This window comes from Gallus gallus, chromosome 3 (genome assembly GCF_016699485.2).
Source record: "Gallus gallus isolate bGalGal1 chromosome 3, bGalGal1.mat.broiler.GRCg7b, whole genome shotgun sequence".
Classification (NCBI taxonomy): domain Eukaryota; kingdom Metazoa; phylum Chordata; class Aves; order Galliformes; family Phasianidae; genus Gallus; species Gallus gallus.
In genome coordinates this window covers 84894362-84916811 of record NC_052534.1, presented here as the reverse complement: position 1 = coordinate 84916811, position 22450 = coordinate 84894362, and the positions used below count along the sequence as shown (strand labels likewise).

At 37.1% G+C, this 22450-nt stretch overlaps 1 protein-coding gene across 1 annotated transcript in view; it reads right to left on the bottom strand.

The window, feature by feature from the left end:
- Nucleotides 1–22450, bottom strand: part of EYS (eyes shut homolog) — a 676382-nt gene that overhangs the window by 349245 nt on the left and 304687 nt on the right. The window lies entirely within an intron of this gene.

Here is a 22450-nt window from a genome sequence, read left to right as displayed (position 1 = left end):
ATAGAAGTCAACCTTTGGGGACCATGTTTTTTATTATCATTCTAATTATCGAATATCGGTCAATGTAAAACAACTTTTTCTGCACTTTTCTTGTTGTAAATCCCATGATCATTAACACCAAAGAAGATCCATAACATATCAATATACATTAATATAAATAATTCATAATATAGTTCACCATATTATAACCTTACAAGTGACCCAGAGACACTTGCACTACCTCTAATGAAACTCAGAAATCTTGCTAGTCTCTGCAATGAAAATGATTGTGTAAATTTGCATACATATTCACAGCTGTACAGACTCAAATGCATTCTTCAGAGCAGAGCCCCAAAATGGTGTTTACAACATTTAGTCTGTTGAGATATGTTGTAATACATTTCACACCAGGTAATGTATTCAAAATCTAATGTTACCAGCTGGGTGGTGTACATCTTGCATGTCTCCTTGTCTATAATGAAGAACATAAAACTTTATGCCCCACTTACAGGAAGATGAGTACATCAACAAATTGCCTTTGAGTAAATGTCACTTACACCTCAAGATACCACATTGTGTGAATACAAAATACATCATTAGAATGAAATATCTGCAGTGTTTACCTTATCTTTCCAGATCCTAATGCAAAAGAGAAGGGAGCTGGATCATGTAACAGGTAGATGTAACAATTCAAGAAGAATCATAATATTATTTATTGTTAATTATATTTTGATTTCTGCCTTGACTATTAGAAGATATTTTTTCACCTTATGTGGAATACATTCTAGGTGATGGCAATTTGGAATCTATCAAGATGATGAAAGCAGAACAGATCTTCCAAAGCCCATATCACCTACAGACTACAGTGATGTCACACAGTTGGGAAAATGTACAAACTGAAGCATATGCTACTGTTTTGCAAGTAACTAATCACAGAATCACCAAGGTTGGTAAAGACCACCAAGATCATTCAGTCCAACAGTCCACCTATCATCAGTATTTCCCACTAAACCACGTCCCTCAGTACAACATCTAAACATTTCTTGAAAACCTCCAAGGATGACAGATTAATCATCTCCCTGGGCAGCCTGTTCCAGTGCCTCACCACTCTTTTGGAGAATAAGTTTTTCCTAACATCCAACCTAAATCTCCCCTGGTGCAACTTGAGGCCATTCCCTCTAGTCCTATTGCTAGTGACACAGGAGAAGAGGCCAATCCCCACCTTGCCACAGCCTCCCTTCAGGTACTTGTAGAGAGTGATAAGGTCTCCCCTGAGCCTCTTCTTCTCCAGACTAAACAATTCCAGTTCCCTCAGCCACTCTTTATAACACCTGTGCTCCATACCCCTCACCAGCTTCGCTGCCCTTCTCTAAACACATTCCAGGGCCTCAGTGTCTTTCTAGTCAGGGGCCCAAAACTGAAGACGGTAGTTGAGGTGTGGCCTCACCTGTACTGAGTACAGAGGGATGATCACTTCCCTGCTCCTGCTAACAACACTATTTCTGATACAAAATTACAATAATTACTATATGCGAGAGAAAAATGATGGGTAAGTCTTAATGAGTGAGACATAGGGGGACCTGTATTGCATTCCTGTTACAAAACTTAAAGTAAAATCGAATAAAATATAGTTTGGACTTTTATATAATTGCCAAACATCAAAATCTAATTTAGAACTGGATTCATTCTACCTAACTTCCTTTATCTAACTGTTGTAATCATAGAATTCTTCTGTGCTCAATGGAGCAGCGGACACAGATGATGATTCTTCTCACTGAAAGTTTAAATTATTTTGTGCATATACCTTTGTCTTTCCTTTGACTAGACAACATTATTAAGCAACTTCTCCTAGTTTTGGAAGGAGAATCAGAACAATGAATGCCAATAATATAATTCAAATAACATTCTGTTGCCAAATAATAGAAAAAATGACAACTAAACAAAGGGATAACTGGTACAGTGTAAACACATTTAATGTTAGCCTTGTACTTTGGTATGCTTGAAGGCACTTTTCTTTAGAAAAATTTTAAAAAGTGGTTAAAATGAATCGGAAGAACTACAAACTTTCATGAAAACTCCAGACAGTGGAATGCCTATGCATATATATGGTGAGAAGGCTTTCTTTCAAGCACAGAAAAAAAGTTTAAAGGTCTTTTTAACAAATACCAAGTTGGAAGCTTTGAATGGCACCTCTTTATACGCCATGTGAATCTTGCAATGAATTTCTATCAATTTGCATGTACTTGCAATAATGTACTCCTTTTTCTACGTTAGGTTGTTACTCAACATAAAGAACATAAAGAATATTTAAGAACATTTAAAGTATTTTAGATACTGAGATGGCTTTCTGTTCTTTTTTTTTCTTTTTCTTTTCTTTTTTTTCTGTATCTGTTTCTGTTTGTTTTGTTAATACTACAATACCACAATCCACAATTTTTGCTGGTGTTCAGATAGCATAATTACATATAAATGATGCTCCTGACTGCAGAGGCAGGCACTCTATTAAATGAACAATTCTGAGCAATTATGAAATCACTAACAGTAAGCATGGTACTGATAACCATTTGCAATTCATAAAACACTACCTTAATGTCAGTAGCTTTCCTAAACTACTTTGTTAAAATTGCAACAAATCTTATGTCTTATTGAGGGTATTAATGCAGTTAATGATTCTTAAGAGATTACAAGAACTTCAGTCATTTCTGAAATTTTTGTTTGCCTGCACTTTCCTCATTCTTACTCCTTGTATTTATATTTTTTTATTTCTGTTCTTTCCCTCCACATAGGCCCTTTCCGTAAATTATTTCTTTTTGAGAATTAGGAGGGAAATAAACAAAAGAAAGTAAATTAAAAAGACTTCAAAAGTTTAAGTAGATACAGAAAACAGTTCTTGTGCTACAAGTGGCATTAAACCCAATCAAATACTTTGGGACAAATTTGCACAAGGGTCTTGGGAGACGGCCATTCTGCAAATGAAGAACAGAGGTATTTAGATAGCTTTCATATCAAGGTATGACCACTTCAAATCTTGTATAATGATTAAAAATTAATAAAAAATAATTTATACCTTTATAAATAAATTCATATCCAAGTTTAGTAGCAAATAACTCCTAGACCTTATCTGATAAAGATAACACACTGTGAAGGCTGAGCTTTTAAACTTACAAAGGTATCAACACAAGATCAACAGTTCAGTAGTGAACAGTTCTATAGGCAGCAGAAAAATACTGCTCATTTTCTGTAAAAAAAAAGAATGTACTCAGAATTTAATTTTGACCTGTTAGTGAAGATTATGGCAAGGATATCCATTCCTCAGAATAACAGAACAATTAAGATTGGAAAAAAACCCATGAAGATCATCTAGTCCAACCATCAACTCATCCCCACTAGGAAACTTGTGACTCAAACTGATCCTGAAGTGCAACCAGAATATGTGGGGCACTTCCAAGTTGAAATTCCTAAATTTGGAGCAAAATACATAGGTAAGTTTAAAGGTGCTTTTCTGTGTACTTGATCCTCAGGACTACTGGCTGATACAATTCTTCTGATGAGAAGTTAGCCAGTGGGGAAGTTGAGTTTGTCAATAATAATTTTACCAGATAAAGGAATTGTGAGAGATAAGATGAGAAACAGCAAGTGTATTAAAAGAACAATAGGTTTAGGGCAGGGTATTACAGGTGAACAAGGATCCAAACAGCAGTGGTTTTAAAACACAAAAAAATAACCAAAGAAACAGAAAATGAAAGTAAAATTTAAAAAGTAAAGTATGATTGTTTGAATTCTATCTTGAGAATAAAAACAAAATGTCACCATGAAACAGAAAGAATAGAAGGGTCAGGCTCTGCTCTTGGAGTAGTGAGGTGGCCAATGACGCTGCTCATCTGGAGGGAGGAAGAGAGGGTAACCTAACATTGCTGTGCTGGTGCTATGACTGGTTTTACACCTTTTTCATCTAGAGGTAATAAAAGCACCAGCTCTGGGACAAGGACTGTCTGCGCTTGTGGAAGACTTGCATTCTTAGTGCAAGCCTCCTGTCTTCCCAGTAGCTAGCATCAATCTAGCACAGGATTCTCCTTGCTTGCCTGTTTCCCTGTACTTTTGAAGAATATTGGAAGTGATAAAGCAGACACTTCCAGCCCTATTCTTTTAAAGAAGCCATGTTTCTATCACAGTTCAGTCTTCAAATTCAGCTTCCAATGGGAAGTTTGGCTTGAGATGCTATCATTAGATGATTCCATCACGTGATAGCTGCACTCTCACCCCAACAAATGGTGGTGACAACTGAGATCCTCATGTTATGCCTTGATGACACCGAGGATCATTTTGCCTATAGAGCTAGTTAGGCAAGAAAATTAAAAGTTTTGTACCTTTCACACACTTTTGATGTCAAAAGTGGTTGCAGACACCTGGGAAGATTCAGTCATTGCAAAGCAGTAAAAAAACTTTGCTCTCCGGGTCATGAAGAACAGCGTTATATTGGGAATATCTGTCATATTCAACATCTTGACTTTTTTAAATGATTTTCATTATGGTTTTCATTATGATTCACTATAGTTTGATAGAATCTTCTATTTGTTCTTGCCTCACAATCACTGTGGTACTTGGATTCAGTAACAGCGGAGAGAACAGTCTGAAGGCCTTTCTGCAGAATATGGCTAGGATACTTAAGTTGAGTGAGGAATTACATAGAATCAGGGGACAGGTGGGAAAGGCACTGGAAAGCAGACCTGTAATGGACATGGTATAAAAGCAATCTGGAAACTTGCAGCTGGCCTGGCTACACAGATCAGGCTAAAAGAAAGATGACTCACTTAGAATGAGGACTTAGCTGTCTAATGGGCTGCCCATTAATAGAATGATGAATTGACCTTTCAACGTGAGGGAGCTGTATAGGCAGAAAGACAGCTGAGTTATTAGGGTGCTACCTACATACACTTGTCTGACCTATTTAGAGAACATGAATCAAGCCCTATTAAATATTCCTATTAAATATTTCATTAGTATTAAGAAAACACAATGCAAGTATTAATAACTTTACTACAGGTATATTTACAGAACTATATGAAATCATAACATTAACATTTTATCTCTATTTTATCAGTATTTTATATTTAATATTTTATCAATCAGAGGTCAGGTAAAGTGCTATCTACCTAATTTGCTCTGTCTTAATGTGCAGCAGATGTCTTATTCCTACTCCTGCTAAACAGTGGGTCAGACCAAGCAATTTATTATAATCATCCTTGTCTTTACACGTAATTTTTTACAGTGTAATGCAGAATCTTTTGCACTTTATAAGACCAATGCCAGCTCTTCACTGATGCTCTTTATACCAATTAATATATTTAACCTGCCAAATGCAGCAAAGAAATGGACATTACAATTTATCAGTAAGGTAGAAACATACACTTACAACAAATCTGCAGAACATACATGGGAGAATGAAGTGGTTATTTTTCCATTAGTGCAGAGATGGTCAGATTGAACCTAAGAACATCAATGCTTTTGCCTCAAAGTAACAATTTTTTCTTTTTCTTTTTTTTTTTTTAAGATGAAAGGTAAAAGGGCAGCAGAGGTATCAATTAATTGATTCCTCACACTCCAGCATAAACTCGACTGGCCGTAGTCTCTCACATTCATGACTACTGAACAAAACTGTAACTGCAGAGAAATCTGAAACTTCCCCATAACTGCTCTGATCCTGGAAATTATGCTGCATTAGAAGCTATTTTAGTATCCTGTTATTATATAAGTAGGCACGTGTCTTTGAAAAAATTTTGCAGTTATTTAAACAACAAAAATATACAAGTACTTCTATACAAGTAACACATTTTGTGTTTATACCAGTATCAGAAATATTTAACTAAGAGGTAAGTGCACTTCACAGATGAGTTTAAATGTTTTATGCAGAAGTGAAGTCATTCAAGCTTCATCAGGACTGTTCCACAACAATTTAAGGTTGCCAAAATATTTCTATTTTGCTGACACGTTTCCATAAGAGTAGGTAAACTACTCTTTTCAATAAAAGCCCAGGATGCCCTACACAAAACTCTCGCTAAAACAAACGAATGAACAAAATAAAAACAAAAAAAAAAAAGCAGCAGCGATAACTGTTGTCAGATTTGCTTCATGTTAATTCTGCATTCTAAGGGCTATTGGCAAGCGTGAATTTCTACTACATGAAATACTACATGTAAAAAATTAAAAAATTCCAAAGTCATCAACTTGTGAGTTACAAAAAAAATTTAATGAAGAATTTTGATCTGTGACAATTACAGCTGCACAGTGATTATTTTTTTTTATACATGAGTAAACTTCTACCCTCAGAGAAAATCTGAAAGAACCCAAATGTCAACCAAACTTTTCCTTACAACTCTAATTCATATGCTACTGTAGCACACAGGTCTTCAAGTCTCCTTTGTAACTAATTGCTCTGTGAGTCTATTTTTTATCTATACCCTTATTCTCCCCTCTCCCTCTCTTTCTTCATCTGCCTTGTGACCTTTTACAGCTTATGAATAATTTGTATATCTGTGACATATAAGGCTCAGAAAAAAGCCATGGTTTCTGCAATACAGGAGTTTATTAGGTTTATCTGGGAGCAAGGATTAACAGTAACTGTAGTTATAAGGGAGCATTTATGCTGTAACCTTTACCTATTTGAATAATTAAACTCAGTAAAATCAATGAACTTTATGGACAAGTCCACACAGTGAAATCTGTTTGGGACATCAATTTTTCTTCATGAGTGCTAATCTTATGAGTAGGGTAATGTTTTGTTAATACTTCTTGGTTTGGTAATTGGGATTTCAGGAAGAATAATAGATCAAAGTAAAAAGCACCTCTCCTGATCAACTGTCTTGGGTAAAATAATCTTGTAAATGTGAAATCTCTTTTGACATTAGTCAAAATCTGCATTTTCAAATCTTCACTTTCTGTCCAAAATAAATCTAGTTAACAACTCTACTGTAACAGGCCAGCTCTGTCACTGCAAATTTATATTGAGATTGCTATACATTATTAACAAGCTATGAAAAGTCACTGGCTAAATGTCATGGAAGCTGAGATATAGCAGCACCTTGGGATTCATATAACAAACAGTTTAGTTTTAATCATCTTGGACCACAAGGTGCCTTGACATTTGCGAGGCAACTTTTTCCTTTTTAACTTCTACTGGAATCAGACCTCTACTATCTCAGCCATAATTCTGAACTTCCAATGTGATAGTTTTACTTTCTAAATTTAAAAAGTGAAAAATCGATCAGATGTGGACGTTATCATTTATTTAATCAATGTTCACATACAAGCTTAGAAAGTAAAAAATGGGAGAGCAAGAAAAACTAAATAATTTGAGCATCCTCAAAATTATTAGAGATGTTTCCTGCTAAATACATGAGGATTCCCTTAGAATTAACTCAAAAAACTTTGTTAGTTATGTTTCTTACATACTACTTTTTTGAAAGCAAGACCAATAGCTATGGGGATGTTACTATGGTTGTGACAGAAGATTCAGAGTCTAAGCATTTATAATTAACTGTTACTGAATCCCACTGACACCTCATTGCTATTGAATCAAATCCTAATACCAAGTTTCTTCAGCTGTGAACCCTTTCTTCCAGATCTTTCACTATTCTGAGCCTTGCATCATGCATTTCAAATAACTTTCACAGTGAATTTTACCAAGGCCTTCAAGTAACACTAAAAATCTGGGAGCTGGATGGCAAGCGTAATGAATTCATCTTTGAGGAAATTGGTCCACATATCAGTCTAAATATCAGCCTACCAGCCCCAGCTTTTGATCTTTTACTACATTAAACTCAGGCACGGTTATTTTCTAAGAGAAACTAAAAAAAATGAAGGCATCACATCAAAACAAGTTATTTGTTAACTGGTCATCTGCCTGAACATTGTAGATGTGACCTAACAAACATTTATAACCTTCTTCTGCCTTGAAATTTTGAAAAAATAACAGAGGAAATAAAATCCCAAACACTTCTTTTAAAGGATTCCCAGACTTGTGTATGCATGTGTGTGTGAACCCTTAATTATTTCTGCGATCCCACAGCACAGAACTTTGCTGTTACGGTGGTTTCGGGGATGGTTTAAACTGACAGTCTCCATAAAGTAGCTGGCTCAGAGTTCAAAGTAATATGAGTCCACAGCCTTAATATCAGTAATACTACTGAAAATTACTTCTCTCACTGTACTTTGGAGCATCTTTCTAAGGAAAGGATTCGAGAAAACAGCCAGTACACAACTTACAGAAGTCTTCCGAGAGAGTTTTTCTCAGATTATTTTCCCAAAAATCCTTTTCTTTCCTAGAGTGACACTGTGATTGTTAATTTTACAACACTGACAATGAAGCTTTCACCAAACTACAAGGCTAGTATATCGTATTTCTTTTTTTAGTATATATTACTTTTTTTCCCCTTTTTCTTTCCTCCTTGGAACTCTCCTTGGAGACACTGTCAAGAATGGAGAACATTTATTCATCTCTAAAGTAAAATTTTGCTCAGAATGAAGTAAAAATAAATAATGGCTCTCCAAGGCTGTCAGGAAACGTTAGTTCTATTTTGAAGAATAGTGAGTGAGAACCAAAAAGAAAAAATGTGGTAATAACACACTTGAGTGTATATTTGATTTTAGAGAGCTTTCTTCAATTTATTCCTCTACAGTTATGTTCCCATTACTTTAACATCACAGCGCCTCCTAGATATTTATAGGCTGAGGTAGCAAGAGTAATTTTTTGCCTTTCTGCTTTCTTCCTTAGATTATGGGGGGGGGGGGGGCGGGGGAAGAAAACATTCAATGATTATTAGACAAAAATAAAGCTGAAAAGAGGAGATGCATATATAGTGTAAGAGATTGAGGTTCAGACCTCACTTGCTCAAACTTATGCCCTGATTTTTAGTTACAAGATTATCCATTTTAATCATCCATTTCACTAGAATGTAACTTTGCAAAGGTAAAATGAATTTTAAAAGGGTAATTAACAGCTCTCTCAGATAACTGATTTTAGAACAGGAGTTACAAACCATAAGGTTGTGACCTTATCTTTATGTTCACTCTTAACAGCTGCAAATTTCCACTACCAATCAGGCTTTATCATAGGCATACAAAACTGATTTAAAGAAGTAAGATATTTATTGCTGTTTTTCTACCCCTGTCTCTTTTGCGTATTATTGTCTGATAATATCATAGAATACCAAGGTTGGAAAAGACCTCCAAGATCATCCAGTCCAACCATCCGCCTACCACCAACACCACTCCACTAAACATTGTCCAAAAGTTTCTTGAACACCTCCAGGGATGATGACTCCACCACCTCCCTAGTGGGTAAATGTAAGCAGCAGCTTGTTCTTAGGAAAACTGCCCCTGCAAGCATATCGTGCTAGATACATCAGCACAAGGTGTTATCACTCTCTTTGTGGGGAAAACAAACAAATAAACAAAAAAAAAACCAGCAATGCAATGGTTAAGGCAGTAGAGATCATAGCTAGAGCGTTATTCCTGTCTATAATAACAAAACTACTTGCAACACTATATTTTTATTTATAAAATTCTCTAGCCAATAAGTCTTTTTATTCTCACAGAACGTCTCAGGACAACCACAACACAACCTACACAATAGCTAATAGAAGTTCTGTTCTAAGGTCACTCTCTCGTTATCAGTAGTGTTCCTGCAGTAATCCTCATTATAAGATACCTTAAACTTCCCCAGTCCACTTGGAGGCATGCTTTATTTTCCCTAAGAGAAAAACCAGATTTTACTGCCAGTGCAATCTCCCACTGTGGTTATCACAGACATTCGTACTAAGTGATAAATTACACACTTGCTAAATCACAGTTTGTGGGGTGTGACAGTATTATAGGAAAGGTTAATCTGTGGAAGCTCAGGCTAGAGTGAATACAGTAAAATAGCCAGAATGACTGTGCCTTGATGAAAGCATATAGAAGTTAACACACTTCTTTTGTTATTTTTACTAATCCACTCAATTTGAAACTGCAAGCATTTCTTCACATACAGTAGTGTGGGGAAAACTAAAGCAGAAACTGGTATGTGTGTATCCTTGAAGGACTAACAAAAAAGCAGCATTCAGCTGTTTGCTAAAGTAATCCACACTTACACTGCTATTTCATAAACAGGAAAGCTATCTGGTCCATCCTTCAAACATAAGTCTTTCTGGGCTTACAGTTTTTTCTTCTACATGCATGGATATGTTAAAACAGAGTCTTAGTCAATGTAAATGCTCATAATATCAGTTTTGTCATTTTTGTGTGCTCTTCAGGCAGTGAGTCTCAATTATGGATTCAGAAAAACAGCTTCATATCAGACTTTTTTTTTTAGATTTCTTCTTAAAATCTAGGATCTTAAAAGTTGGAAAGACCACTAAGATCATCTAGTCTAACCATCAGTTCATGGCTGTAACCACTCTAGATAATGTCCCTCAGTGCCATATCTACTCATTTCTTGGAAACCTCCAGGGAATGGTGACTCAATCATGCCACCAGGCAGCCTGTACCAATACTTCACTGTTTTTTCTGAGAAGAAAAATTTCCCAATAACCAACCTGAACCTTCAGAAACTGAAGATTTTTTGTTTGTTTGTTTAGATCACCCTCTACTCCAGCCTCCTGAAGACAATGGAACAACAGCAAAAGAATCTAATGAGAATATAATGAAGTTTAACAACAACAAGTGCAAGGTGTTGTAATTCCAGATATGAGTACAGACTAGAAGAACTCTCTTACAGAAGCACTGTGGAGAAGGACTTGTGGATCCAGGTAGATGAGAAGTTGGACACAGGCCAGCAACGTGCTCTTGCAGTGCAAAGGCCAACTATATTCAGGGCTGCATCAAAAGAGGGGTGGCCAGCAGGGAGAAGGAGGTGATTGTACCCCGTACTCTGCCCTTGTGAGGCGCCATCTGAAGTACTGTAATTCAAGTCCGGGGCCCCCATTACATGACAGATGCAGAACTGTTGCAAGAGGTCCAGAAGAGGGTCAAAATGATTATGAAAGTGCTGGACCACCTTTTTGTGAAGAAAGTTCAGTGAGAGCTGGGCTTGTTTAGCTTGGAGAAGAGAAGCCTTCGGGGAGATCTCATTGCAGCCTTCCAGTATTTGAAGGGAGTTTAAAAGCCGGAGCATAATCAACATTTTACACAGTCTGATAGCGAGTGACAGGACAAGGAAGAATGGCTTTAAACTCAAAGAGGGGAGATTTACATCAGATGTTAGGAAGAAATTTTTTACTCAGAGAGTGGTGAGGCGCTGGCACAGGCTACCCAGAGAGGCTACGGATACCTTGGTGCTGGAGATGTTTAAAGGCCAGGTTGGATGGGGCCCTGGGCAGCCTCATCTGGTGGGTGGCAACCCTGACCAGGGCAGGGGGTATGGAACTAGATGATCTTGACTGGTCATGCTCAGAGGGTGGTGAATAGCAGCAGTCTGGTTCGAGATCTGTAACTAGTGGTGTTCCCCAGGGGTTGGTGTTGGGTCTGGTCTTGTTCAATACCCGCATTGATGAACCTTGATGAGGGGATTGTGTCCACTCCTGGGAGGAGTGACTGACATGCCAGAAGACTGTGCTGCCATTCAGCAAGACCTGGACAGGCTGGAGAGCTGGGAAGTAAGAAGCCAGATGAGGTTTAACAAAAGTAAGTGTACAGTCTTGCACCTAGGGAGGAATAACTGCAAGTATCAGTACTGGGACGTGACCTGCTGGACAGGAGCCCTGCAGAGTATGACCTGGGGGTCCTGGTGGGCAACAGCTTGGCCATGAGCCAGCAGTGTGCCCTTGTGGCCAAGAAGGCCAATGGAATCTTAGAGTGCATGAAAAGAATCATGGCCAGCTGGTCAAGGAAGGTGATTCTCCCCCTCTATTCTGCCCTCGTCAGGCCTTACCTGGAGTAGTGCATCCAGTTTTGGGCTCCCCAGAACAAAAAAGACAGGGATCTCCTGGAAGGAGTCAAGTGGAGGATCACAAAGATATAAAGGGCCTGGAGCATCTCCCATATGAGGAAAGGCTAGGTGACCTGGGTCTGTTCAGCCTTGAGAAAAGAAGACTGAGAGGAGAACTTATTAATATTTACAAATACCTTAATTGTGCGAGTCAAAGGGACACGGTCAACCTCTTTTCAGTGATCTGTGGGGACAGGACAAGGGGAAATGGCCATAAACTGGAGCATAGCAAGTTCCACACCAGTATGCAAAAGAACTTCTTCATGGTGAAGGTGATGGAGCACTGGAACAGGCTGCCCAGAGAAACTGTGGAGTCTCCTTCTATGGAGATATTCAAGTCCTGTCTGCCCGTCTACCTGTGCAACCTGCTGTAGGGAGCCTGCTTTGGCAGGAGGGCTGGGCTCAATCTCTAGAGGTCCCTTCCAACCCCTACAATTCTGTGATTCTGTGATCTTCTAGGTCCCCCTAAGCCATTCTATGACTCTATGATTCTATCAATATGAGAAATCAGTAGAACAGTATAAGAAGGGATGTACACATTTTATTCACAGACTCAGCAACAACTTAGCAAAATGTTTATAAACGATTCATAGAACTCAGCTGGAAAACACCAAGTGATTTCAAAGACCTGCTTCTGATCATGTGGGTGCAATAACAGCACAGCTCTGTTTTCCTCTGCAAGTTCACGTTTCTGAATATTTAATATACTACTAAGAATAATTTTATCCAAATAGCATCAATAACATTTATCTTTTTTTCTTACCAAGTTACTTCAAATGGCATCATAATTTCTACCGCATTGCAAACTTCATTATTTTCCATTACTGTTTATGGAAAGATTTATTTCACACAGTCTCTATTAACATTCTCTGTTTATCTTTTATTTTCCCCATTCTTTCCCATGCTGTCACAAAATCTTTACCCTATAAAAGACTTTGCATTATTCTTTGAAGCATCTTGTCTTTTGCAGAAAAATACTCTTTACTCTTACTGAATAATGGCTTCCTTCAGTTTCAGATGTTGAAAATAGAGCTCATATCTCTCTATGGAAGAGCTTTTTCCAAGTTTGCTTGCAAGGGCCTTCTGTAGCAAAGAGATTCTTGAAGTATTGAGTTACCAATCTTAAATATTTTTTTTGTAAGGTTTGTTCTTTTAGAAAACAGAAGCTTTTCCTTTTTTATTCAGTTTCATTCTGTTTTACAGATATAAGCAGGATCCTTTGCCAGAATCAACAAGTAAGAAAAGAGAAGTTCTAAGCTTTGCCTTTGACGCTGAGTTTGGATTTCCAACAGTTCAAGTCATGAATGGCTCTCACTGGTTTTGACTGAAATTATAGATGCTTTGCATTTCTGAAATTAAGACCTCAAAACAGCAGAACAAAATTTAACTAATTAATGACTTACATAAAACACTCAAAAAATCTGTGGCTTTCTTCTTAAGAAGTTAACAACAATCAGAGAGCTTAGTAACACAGAAAACCCTCATAGATGCTGGCACAAGATGCTTAACTCCTACAGCTGAAAGTCTGTTTTCTATCATTATTCTATAATATGCTTAAAATATCTTCTCTAAAGTAAAAGGTATTCTTAATCACTCTTTAATATGCTCGTTCCTTAAAAATGAGAAATTTGTTACTCCTGAATACTAAAAGAGATTGTTATAAGAGGTGGACATTAGCTCCACATACAGCAAATTTTCCTCTAAACCCATGAAAGGGAAAAGTGCTTTTTTGCCAATTTCAGAATTTCTAAGGACCACTTAAAATGCCTGGTTAAATAATACCATGGGCTCTCCTTAGAATTGTCTTTAGAATCTGAGGCCTGCCTGGATTTTCAAAATACGTACCAGCAGAGTATATTAAATAACAAAATTAAAAAGTAAACTTCTAAAGAGTGCATAGATGGGCATTAGAAGTACTTAAGAAAGAAAGAGTAGTGGTATGCTTACATGTATTTACTCTTCACAGAGATACAAAGTGAAACCAATGAACTGACTGTTCCATCTATTTTTATTATTTCTATGTGTTTATCTACTTGTACTAACTTTTACTGACCCAACGTACTCATCATGAAGGCAGGGAGGAGGTACACAAAGCATGGCTAGAAAGGGACCGTGCCATTTCACTACAATGTAGCAGAATCACAAGATTTGGCTCACGTTCACAAGCTCAGATTTCTTTCAGGGTTCATACGAGAATTCATCAAACCACATTCTAGTAATCTAAAACATTGGTATCTTGATTAAAGCAGTAATCTAAGACTGGGGAGCAGTTGTTGCTTCCTGAGGGCAATTCACTCCACTTCATACATCGGTTCTATCTTGCAACATCTGGAACATGATCTAACTGTCCATTTCAATATGGGAAGATCAATAATTTGAGTGTGCCTGTTGCTTTGTTCAGTATTAGCAAAATCTATACAATCTGTTTACACAGATGCCTAACTTTTGCCTAGGAGATTTCAATAAGGTGGACCTCATTAGTAATTTTATATTCCTAGGAACTTCATATCAGTAGTTAGATTTTTTATTTATAAAGCTAGTTAGCTAAAAAACTTACTGCTTGCTCTCTAGGGCTTCTCATTACTTTAAGCATCTTTACATTTAAATTTTTTCTCTGCTTATAAGTAACCAGGATCTACAAACTTTGCTCATGAGAAATATTTTATTTGTAAAAGTTTTAAGTTACAGACAAATAATGTTTTTGTTTCCTAAAGAACATGAAAAGAACTCAGTGTTCCAAGCTGAAAGCTATCCTGAGGGAAAAATCTACAGGAGTACACTAGATTATAAAAGCCTCATTGAAAAGTAGTTTACCCTTGGAAGCTGCCTTTTTGGTTATTGCTAAATTACCAAAAATGCTGCTATAGACATAGGAGGCTTTTTGTAACAGGGCAAATCTCAAAACTAAATCCAATTTGATGCCTTTCCTGGGATAAGTCACATATTTCCTTAAGGACATCTGAAATTTAAGGATATCTTGTTTGTATAAGGTCATCTGGATAAGAAGCCTTCATATGAAATAAAGAATAAAGTACTAATTCAAACCAAATTACATTAGCCCCACAGATCACTAGATAACTGAGCTTCTAACAAACATGAGGCTTCTTAGATCACTAAGTGATGGCACATTAAAGGATCCAGTCAAGTACAACAGAGTAGGGCTTCAAGTAGATCCTTTTAGCTGGCAAGAAAGGGAACATTGTCATACATGTCATAGGAAATAATTTTCTTACAGGATATGCAAGGAAGAATTTGGATCTGTGTAAAACTTTTTACAGGTATTTTTGTTGCTAAGGGAATTGAAGGCATGTGAACTACAAATGAAGGGACATTAAAAGGAGGGACGTCAACGTAAATTGAGGAAAACAATAATGGGAAAATACAATAAGGGGACAGAAAAAAGAAGTCCTGTGTAAACAGGTTACTCATCAGTATGTTTGTCTAACCAATCCTTCCACACAGTCTGTGCCATCCTATTACTGAATTCCATCACTGTTTTCTGTATGCCCTTGCTCTACTGTGTGTGAGGATATGAATAGCCAGTGAACTCAAAGTGGGACCAGCCACTGAAAAGACCCGCATCAGGAAAGACCCAAGGTCAAGGACTGTAACCGGACAAGGACCAGAGCATGGATATAGTATGTCCTATGCTAGTATTTGAAGGACCCATGAATACAAATTTATTTGTGAATAAAGATGGAGATGTTCTATGCAAGTTCCATTACTGAAAGCTAAGACCAACAGCCTGAAAGATGTATGCTCACTTTTTTTTGTGTGTGTGCTTTTCTTCTGTGAACCATTATAGGACCTAATGCGAGAAATCATAGCCAATATTTCATGCTCCTTCACCGTAAGTGTTTGACTTGAGCTCCTTTGTGTGTATCAGCCTATATTATAAGTGAACAGCTCATAAAATTCATAAAATGCTCAAGGAGAACAGGATAGATATTAATCACAGGGATGCCCCTTCTGATATAAAACTCTCTTTACTACTTCCATTAGCATAGGTTTGCAAATACTGAATCCTTCGTACTTTCCAAAACATCCAATGGATTATACAACAGAATTGTGAAAATATTTCTATTTTTATATATTCTATTTTATAACAGTCTATTTACTGTTAAGACCAGCCACCCTACCCCCACTGAATTAATTTAGAATCCTCAGAGATAATTTCATAGCAGTTCTCTCAGTTGGTTCTGTATGTGCCATTTAGACTTTGGATGGTTCAAAATCAAGTGAACTGTAGCAAGTTCAGTTGGAGCACACGTTCTCAGTTTTACAAGTAGTTTTAACACAGCTTGTTCCCTGCATCTCACTTTGAGTCTTTCAGCTCAGTAGATACCAACTTGCTGAGGAAGATACCCACAGGGTTTGTGTAAAAACTGCCAGGCTGCTGAACTGGAGCTTATCAGGCACAGTTTGTCTGGACTTGTCTTAAGCTTGCCTGGAGCTCTGCTTTAGCTTTTTGGCTCTAACAGACTTTTATCTAACTTGTTTGAGTTTTGCTTATCTTTGTACAATTGTATGGAATTATGGCTCTTGAGACAGTATTTCTGATATAGTTCTGTGAGTAACAAATAGTGGTAACAAGTACCATTCCAGCATTCAGAATTTATTGTACATGGAATAAATCATGTGGTATTGTGGAATACATGCACTGGACAACAGAACAGGCTTTGAGAAACAAACAGACTATAGGGCTATAGATTAATCAGCACTAATACTCATCTTTAAAATAATGTTGTGTTCACAGCTGAGTGAAACTGGCTTTAGGAACAATAAAAAACAAGCATCCGACACACATTAAGTAACAAAGTAGACACAACACACAAATATACAACAAAGCAATACATAGAAAGTTAGAAAACACTTAGAAATAGCGCCTCATGGACCCAAGTACGAGAAGGAAGAAAGTCCCAGCAACATTCCCCTGGCAAAGGGCTCAGTAGTGTGACCAACCATAATCTCCTCATTGTCAACATTGGAAGTGGAAAGTTCGCGTCTAAGTTTTAACCATTATTACCGTGCCTGAACTGCAGTAATTGGAGAACTTGCATGCTAAGTATTAGTACTTTCCTAACTAGACCAATAATACTTTTTTTTCCCCAAACTGTCAAGATCCCCATCAGACCAACACTAAATTTCTGGATTTGTGAATTGAATTTCTTGAGCAGACCGTGCACTGAAGCGTTACACAATATACTGGGTGAGACAATCAGATATAAATGCTGTTGAACCTTTTTTTTCCAGCTTTTTAACCACTACAAAGTTTCAAAAAACTCTGACAAAGCTCTGACAAAATCCTTTCCCAACACATTTTTATTTAGGAGGGAGAAGGAAAGTATCACTGGGAAAAGACACTACTTTTTCATGACTAGTTGCTGCACTAAGAGTTTTCCCATGGTGGTGAGAGTGGAATGCTGGCAAACTACCTTAGCAAGGAGAAATTGTGATATATAAAAAATGTCTCTAATGGCCAAGAGCAACTCATTGAAAGGCAGAACTGTTACCTTAGATTCCCTAGAAGCATGATCAGACAATATTGCAATCTGTCCAGGTTACTACCATCCATAGCAATTTTTGCACAGCAGACATTTTAGGAGAGCATATAGCTCCATTTAATAGCAGTAGAGAACAACACTGTCAAGTCAGTTTATTTATCAAGGGACATATTTGACTGCCATCAATGTAGTTAAAACACTTAAAAACAGCATTCTTGCAGAAATAGATGAAGTACCTCTTTGAAAGGCTGGACAATGCCATAATAATTCTTAGAGACACAAAAACAATTTTGACACAATAAAAGAAAATAGTGGAAAAACAGATGAGAGCATTTAAGTGCAAACGTAGTACTTACTGCACTATTTTTAGCATGTATTTATTGCTTTATTCAAGGTAACTGGGAGAATAATGGAGAACAGTTCTGCATGCCAACTTCCTGGATGAAGTGTAAAGAGGTCAATGGGTATGAAACAGGAACATACTCTTAAATAAGAGCTCTACATACTAACTACAATGGTGGTCTTCTCTTTACAATATCACTGCTGAACATTTCACCATTTTAATATGGTGTGATCCTGTATAAAAATTCTCCAGGCTTTGTTCTTAACATATACCTTCCTTAAAATATGCACAGACTAGTGTCTGTGCAAGTGGCAAAAGCAGAAAACTAACATAGTAATGACAAAAAAGAACATTTAAAAGAAATCAGTACTTTCACCTTCTCAGTGAAACCAAATGAATAATGTGACTTTTTTTTTTCATCCATTACATCTTTCTTTTATTGTGGTATAGCATATTCCTTAGAAAAGCAGACCTATTGCAAATAAGAAAGAAAAACTTATGCTTTTCTTACATTGAGTGGTATCTTACAAATAGTGATGACAATCTGTGCTAAGCTACCAATGCCACAGTCAAAAGATCATTTCCAGTTCTGGATTTAAGGTAAGAAGTGAATTCCCACCCCCACTCATCTCCCACTTCTCCATAAAACATAGAATATTAGCATAGAAATGGTGTTAGGGAGCGCTCAGTCATAAATTGTACTTGTAAAACTTGGTACTAGTGTATTATCTGTCTTAAAAATACAAAAGGACCCTTGTACATTTTGCACAAACAGGACTGTCAGCTTCTAGGATATGGAGAGGATTAGAAGCATAACACCAATAAAAGAGCAAGTACTAAGAAAGTTTTATGTAATAACCCTAACTGCATTCACTAATGAGTTTTTTTCTTTTAATTCAACACTTCAGACCACTACATTGATAAAACAAGTTCATGGTTCCACTATCCTTTTTGTCCATTCTTAGCACTCACTGCAGCACTCTCTAAACAACTGAACTGCACTCCAAAGAATAGGACAGTTTTCATTCCTTCAGTCATCTCCATTGTATGTCATAGCTTAAATCACAATGCTAAACCTAACTTCAGCTGATGAAGAAAAAAGCTTGCCTTCCAAGCTGTATAAGACCCTGCAGAAAGCAATACTGAAAGTTAAAATATCATGATTAAGTACTCAAGAACTACAAGCAGCATTATACTTGAAGGCCTGATTTAACTGACTCCTTCTACCTTTATTCATTCTCTCCTGGCATTCAGAGAGCTAATATGAATATTCATTAGGAAAGTTACCTGAGACTTTTTAAGGCATTGTTTAATTTATTCCTAACTTGCTCAGATCTTAATCATGGGAGGTGATCACCTTCTTTACTTGCAGTGTTTCTGAATAGGTCAGCTAAAAAAAGCAATCCATTCCTGAGACATCCTATGAGTTCACAGGGGGGAGAAAAATAAACACAGCCAATTTGTCACAGCCTTGTAAGCAAAATCTTACTCTACCAGCTAAAAAATTGATCTGGGCTTTCCATATAATAAAATCTGGTTGTGAGAGTAAGAGGAAAGGAAGAAAGGACAAGAGGTAATAATAATAAAAACAAAAACAAAAATCATAAAACTGTACATCAAACATCCACATTTGCTTAAATCTCCAAATAATTGATCTTGGCAGATTAAGTAAACAAAACCACACACGACATCTAAGTGGGTGTGGAAGACTGCTGCCCGGGGTAAGCATTCAGATTCGTGCAGTCAGGGATAGGAAAGCTCAGTTTGAGCCGAGCTATAGGACAAGAGACCACCTGAAAGGGAGTAAGGGGAAACACACAGGTGGGCTCCATTAGCTGGCTCAACTCAGTCACAGAGATCTGTGGAGAAAGCCCTCTTAGAAGCTGTTTTAGGATGCATGAAGAAGACGATAAGTAGAAACATCGAGCAAATGTACCCAGTGTAAAGCATGCCCAACCAACCTGGTTCTTTCTGCAGTGAAGTGACTGGACTGCAGCCAAGATGAGGGCTCTGCACACAGATCGAGCCTTGCAGTACATCACCACACTTCCTGCACATGACCATACATGAATGCATTTTCTACATCCTCCCAGCCCCACAAAATGTTCAGGTCCCTGCTCCCAGCACCCTAGGATCACTGTCATGGCCATACAACTGCCCCACCTCCCTCAGCCCCAGGGCATCACCAGGTGGCCTATGGAGAAACAACTAACAAGTGAGATCCCACCAATTACACAACAGCTGACAGGGGCCACTGGCTGACGAGCCCTCTGGAAGCTATTGGAAAGTTCCAGAAGCAAGAGGCTGTAGAGACCATTGCCAGTCAGAGAGTAATTGGTCACATCAAACAAAGGGGGCTATGCTCAATGTGGCCTTTCCTGTACACTACAGTTGTCAAATCCAAATAAGAGCAAACAAAAAATAAGATGTCAGCTAATTAGATATCATAAAAATAACCAGCATGCTCTGGAGAACCTCTTTTCCACCCTCAAGTCTTTTTTTGCCATGTAAACCTTATAGAAAATTTCAGTCTCCACAGTCCATCTAAGGTTTTTAAGCACGTTTTACAGCTGTGTAGAAGAAGCCAAAGGCACTGTGACATTTTGTTGCTCTTACTGACTCTGACAGTGTGCTGAGTACAAATGGAGTGGACTAAATTGCTCTAACACCTACAATTTTTATGCTTCTCTTTTGCCATTGTTCTCTCACTTCAGCCAATTTAGGATGCTGGGACTCAACTAAGGAGCTTTCTAAGCCTGATCTGCTCATTCTTTTGAAGTCAATAACTGTTCACTAGATAGAAGTTATAAGTAATAAATTTCTCTTTGTGCCTCTTACTGGCAACAAGAAAAACATTAATTTAACTTCTTTGGCTTTATGTGAACTAAAGCCTTAAAAAAAATGAGTGACTGGAACTACTTCACTCCTGTTTCTCTGCATCTCTCAAAGGGAATGAAATACTGCAGAGATCCTAGAACTCAGTTACAGTGAGAACTGTATTCTCATAGGAGATAGTAATTTCAGTTACAATCTGCCAAGCCATATAAAAAGCTCTCTGCACGTTGTTTCTTTGTCTCTGCTCAGTTTGGAAAAGGATACATATATTTAAGGGACTTAACAAACAGTTTGTCTCCAGCTGATCTCTTTCAAGCAAAGATACAATTACTAACACATTTTTTCTCCTGTAGACTCTGAATCAATGTACAAATTAATTTGTTATTATAATTGATGCTGTCATTCATATTAATGAAATCTCAAAATAGCTGCATCAAGAATTTCAGGTCTACATACATGATAAGAGAAAGCTCTATCAACACAAATAGTTGAAACTACTGCACGCTATGGCAACACAGTCAAAGAGAAGTAAAATAATCAGTGTTATCCAAAATATCAGTGAGAAAGAGCAGAGGTTTTCTCCTGGTGAAAATTCCTGAAGCATTCCATATGGTAGTCATTCCAAAAGTAATATAAACAACTTGCCAATTAGAACCATCTAAATTTAGAATGTTTTTCTGCATAATGTAATACCCTCTAGCTTGATCTCCTTTAATGAATCTATAGTGACTTGCTAATCCTGTCTGACATAAATACAGAATAATCAGAAGTAATAATTTGTAACTCATTAATCTTGATGACGGTTATAATGTCTAATATTATATTTCATATTAGAACCTTATAGCACATTCAGCAACAATACAAATGATTAATCAAAATTAGAACAGGAGATGCAGCTGTATAAATAGACTCCTGCTTTTTTTCAAACTTTCATTTTGTTTTTATATGCATGTACATAATAATGCAATTAGCACTCAGCTAATTCAGAACTGTAGTATGTTTATTAAGCTGTGTACATTTGAGATGTTTACAACTACATTTATCATACTAATTAACAGAAAAAATATAAACCATCTCTTTATTTTTCAGGCTTCTATTGTTAAAAAACATTGCACAGATGGCATTTTTGAGCAGTGCTATGCAGTACTGTTTTATAAAAGTTGCATAGAGGCCTATGAACCCCACTGAATATTTAAAGCCTACTTTCAGTGGCAGCAGGAAATGATCCACCTATGTCAATAGCAGAAAAAAGAGCAACAAAGATTTCCTTGGGAGGTATGCCCTTTTGAACACAGGGTAATTCACATGTCTTGTAGAGAAATGTTTAATGGGTATCCTGTGTGCATACAGTGCCTCCCCTTTTGTTTGGGCTCTATTCATCACACTTCAAACTTTCCATGTATCTTCAGTTTTATGTGGCTCAGCCCTGTGAAAGTTTACACTCTACTACTCCTCAGGAAGAAATACCAGTAACTGCCCTACCTCCTGCTACTATTTGTATACACGCTCATCAATATTGGTGTTGAAAGTCCCTTAAGTCTTACATGAGTTTAAATACAGACTGCGAGGACACAAATTGCATTTTTAGGACAAAGAATAAGCAGAAATTGAGGGTTTGGTTTGTGCTGGTTTACATGCTTGGCTCTTGCTTGCCCTGCAATGCCTCAGTTGAGCATGACATAAAATCCATTTTTCTAAATACAGATATAATTCTGTGTTATGAGATTCGGAACAAGAAGTCTATGAAAACTTAAGTAGATATGAGGGCAAAATCCTTTTCTTTCTATTGGAATTCTACAGTCAGTAATCAATGTTGTTCATTTAAAA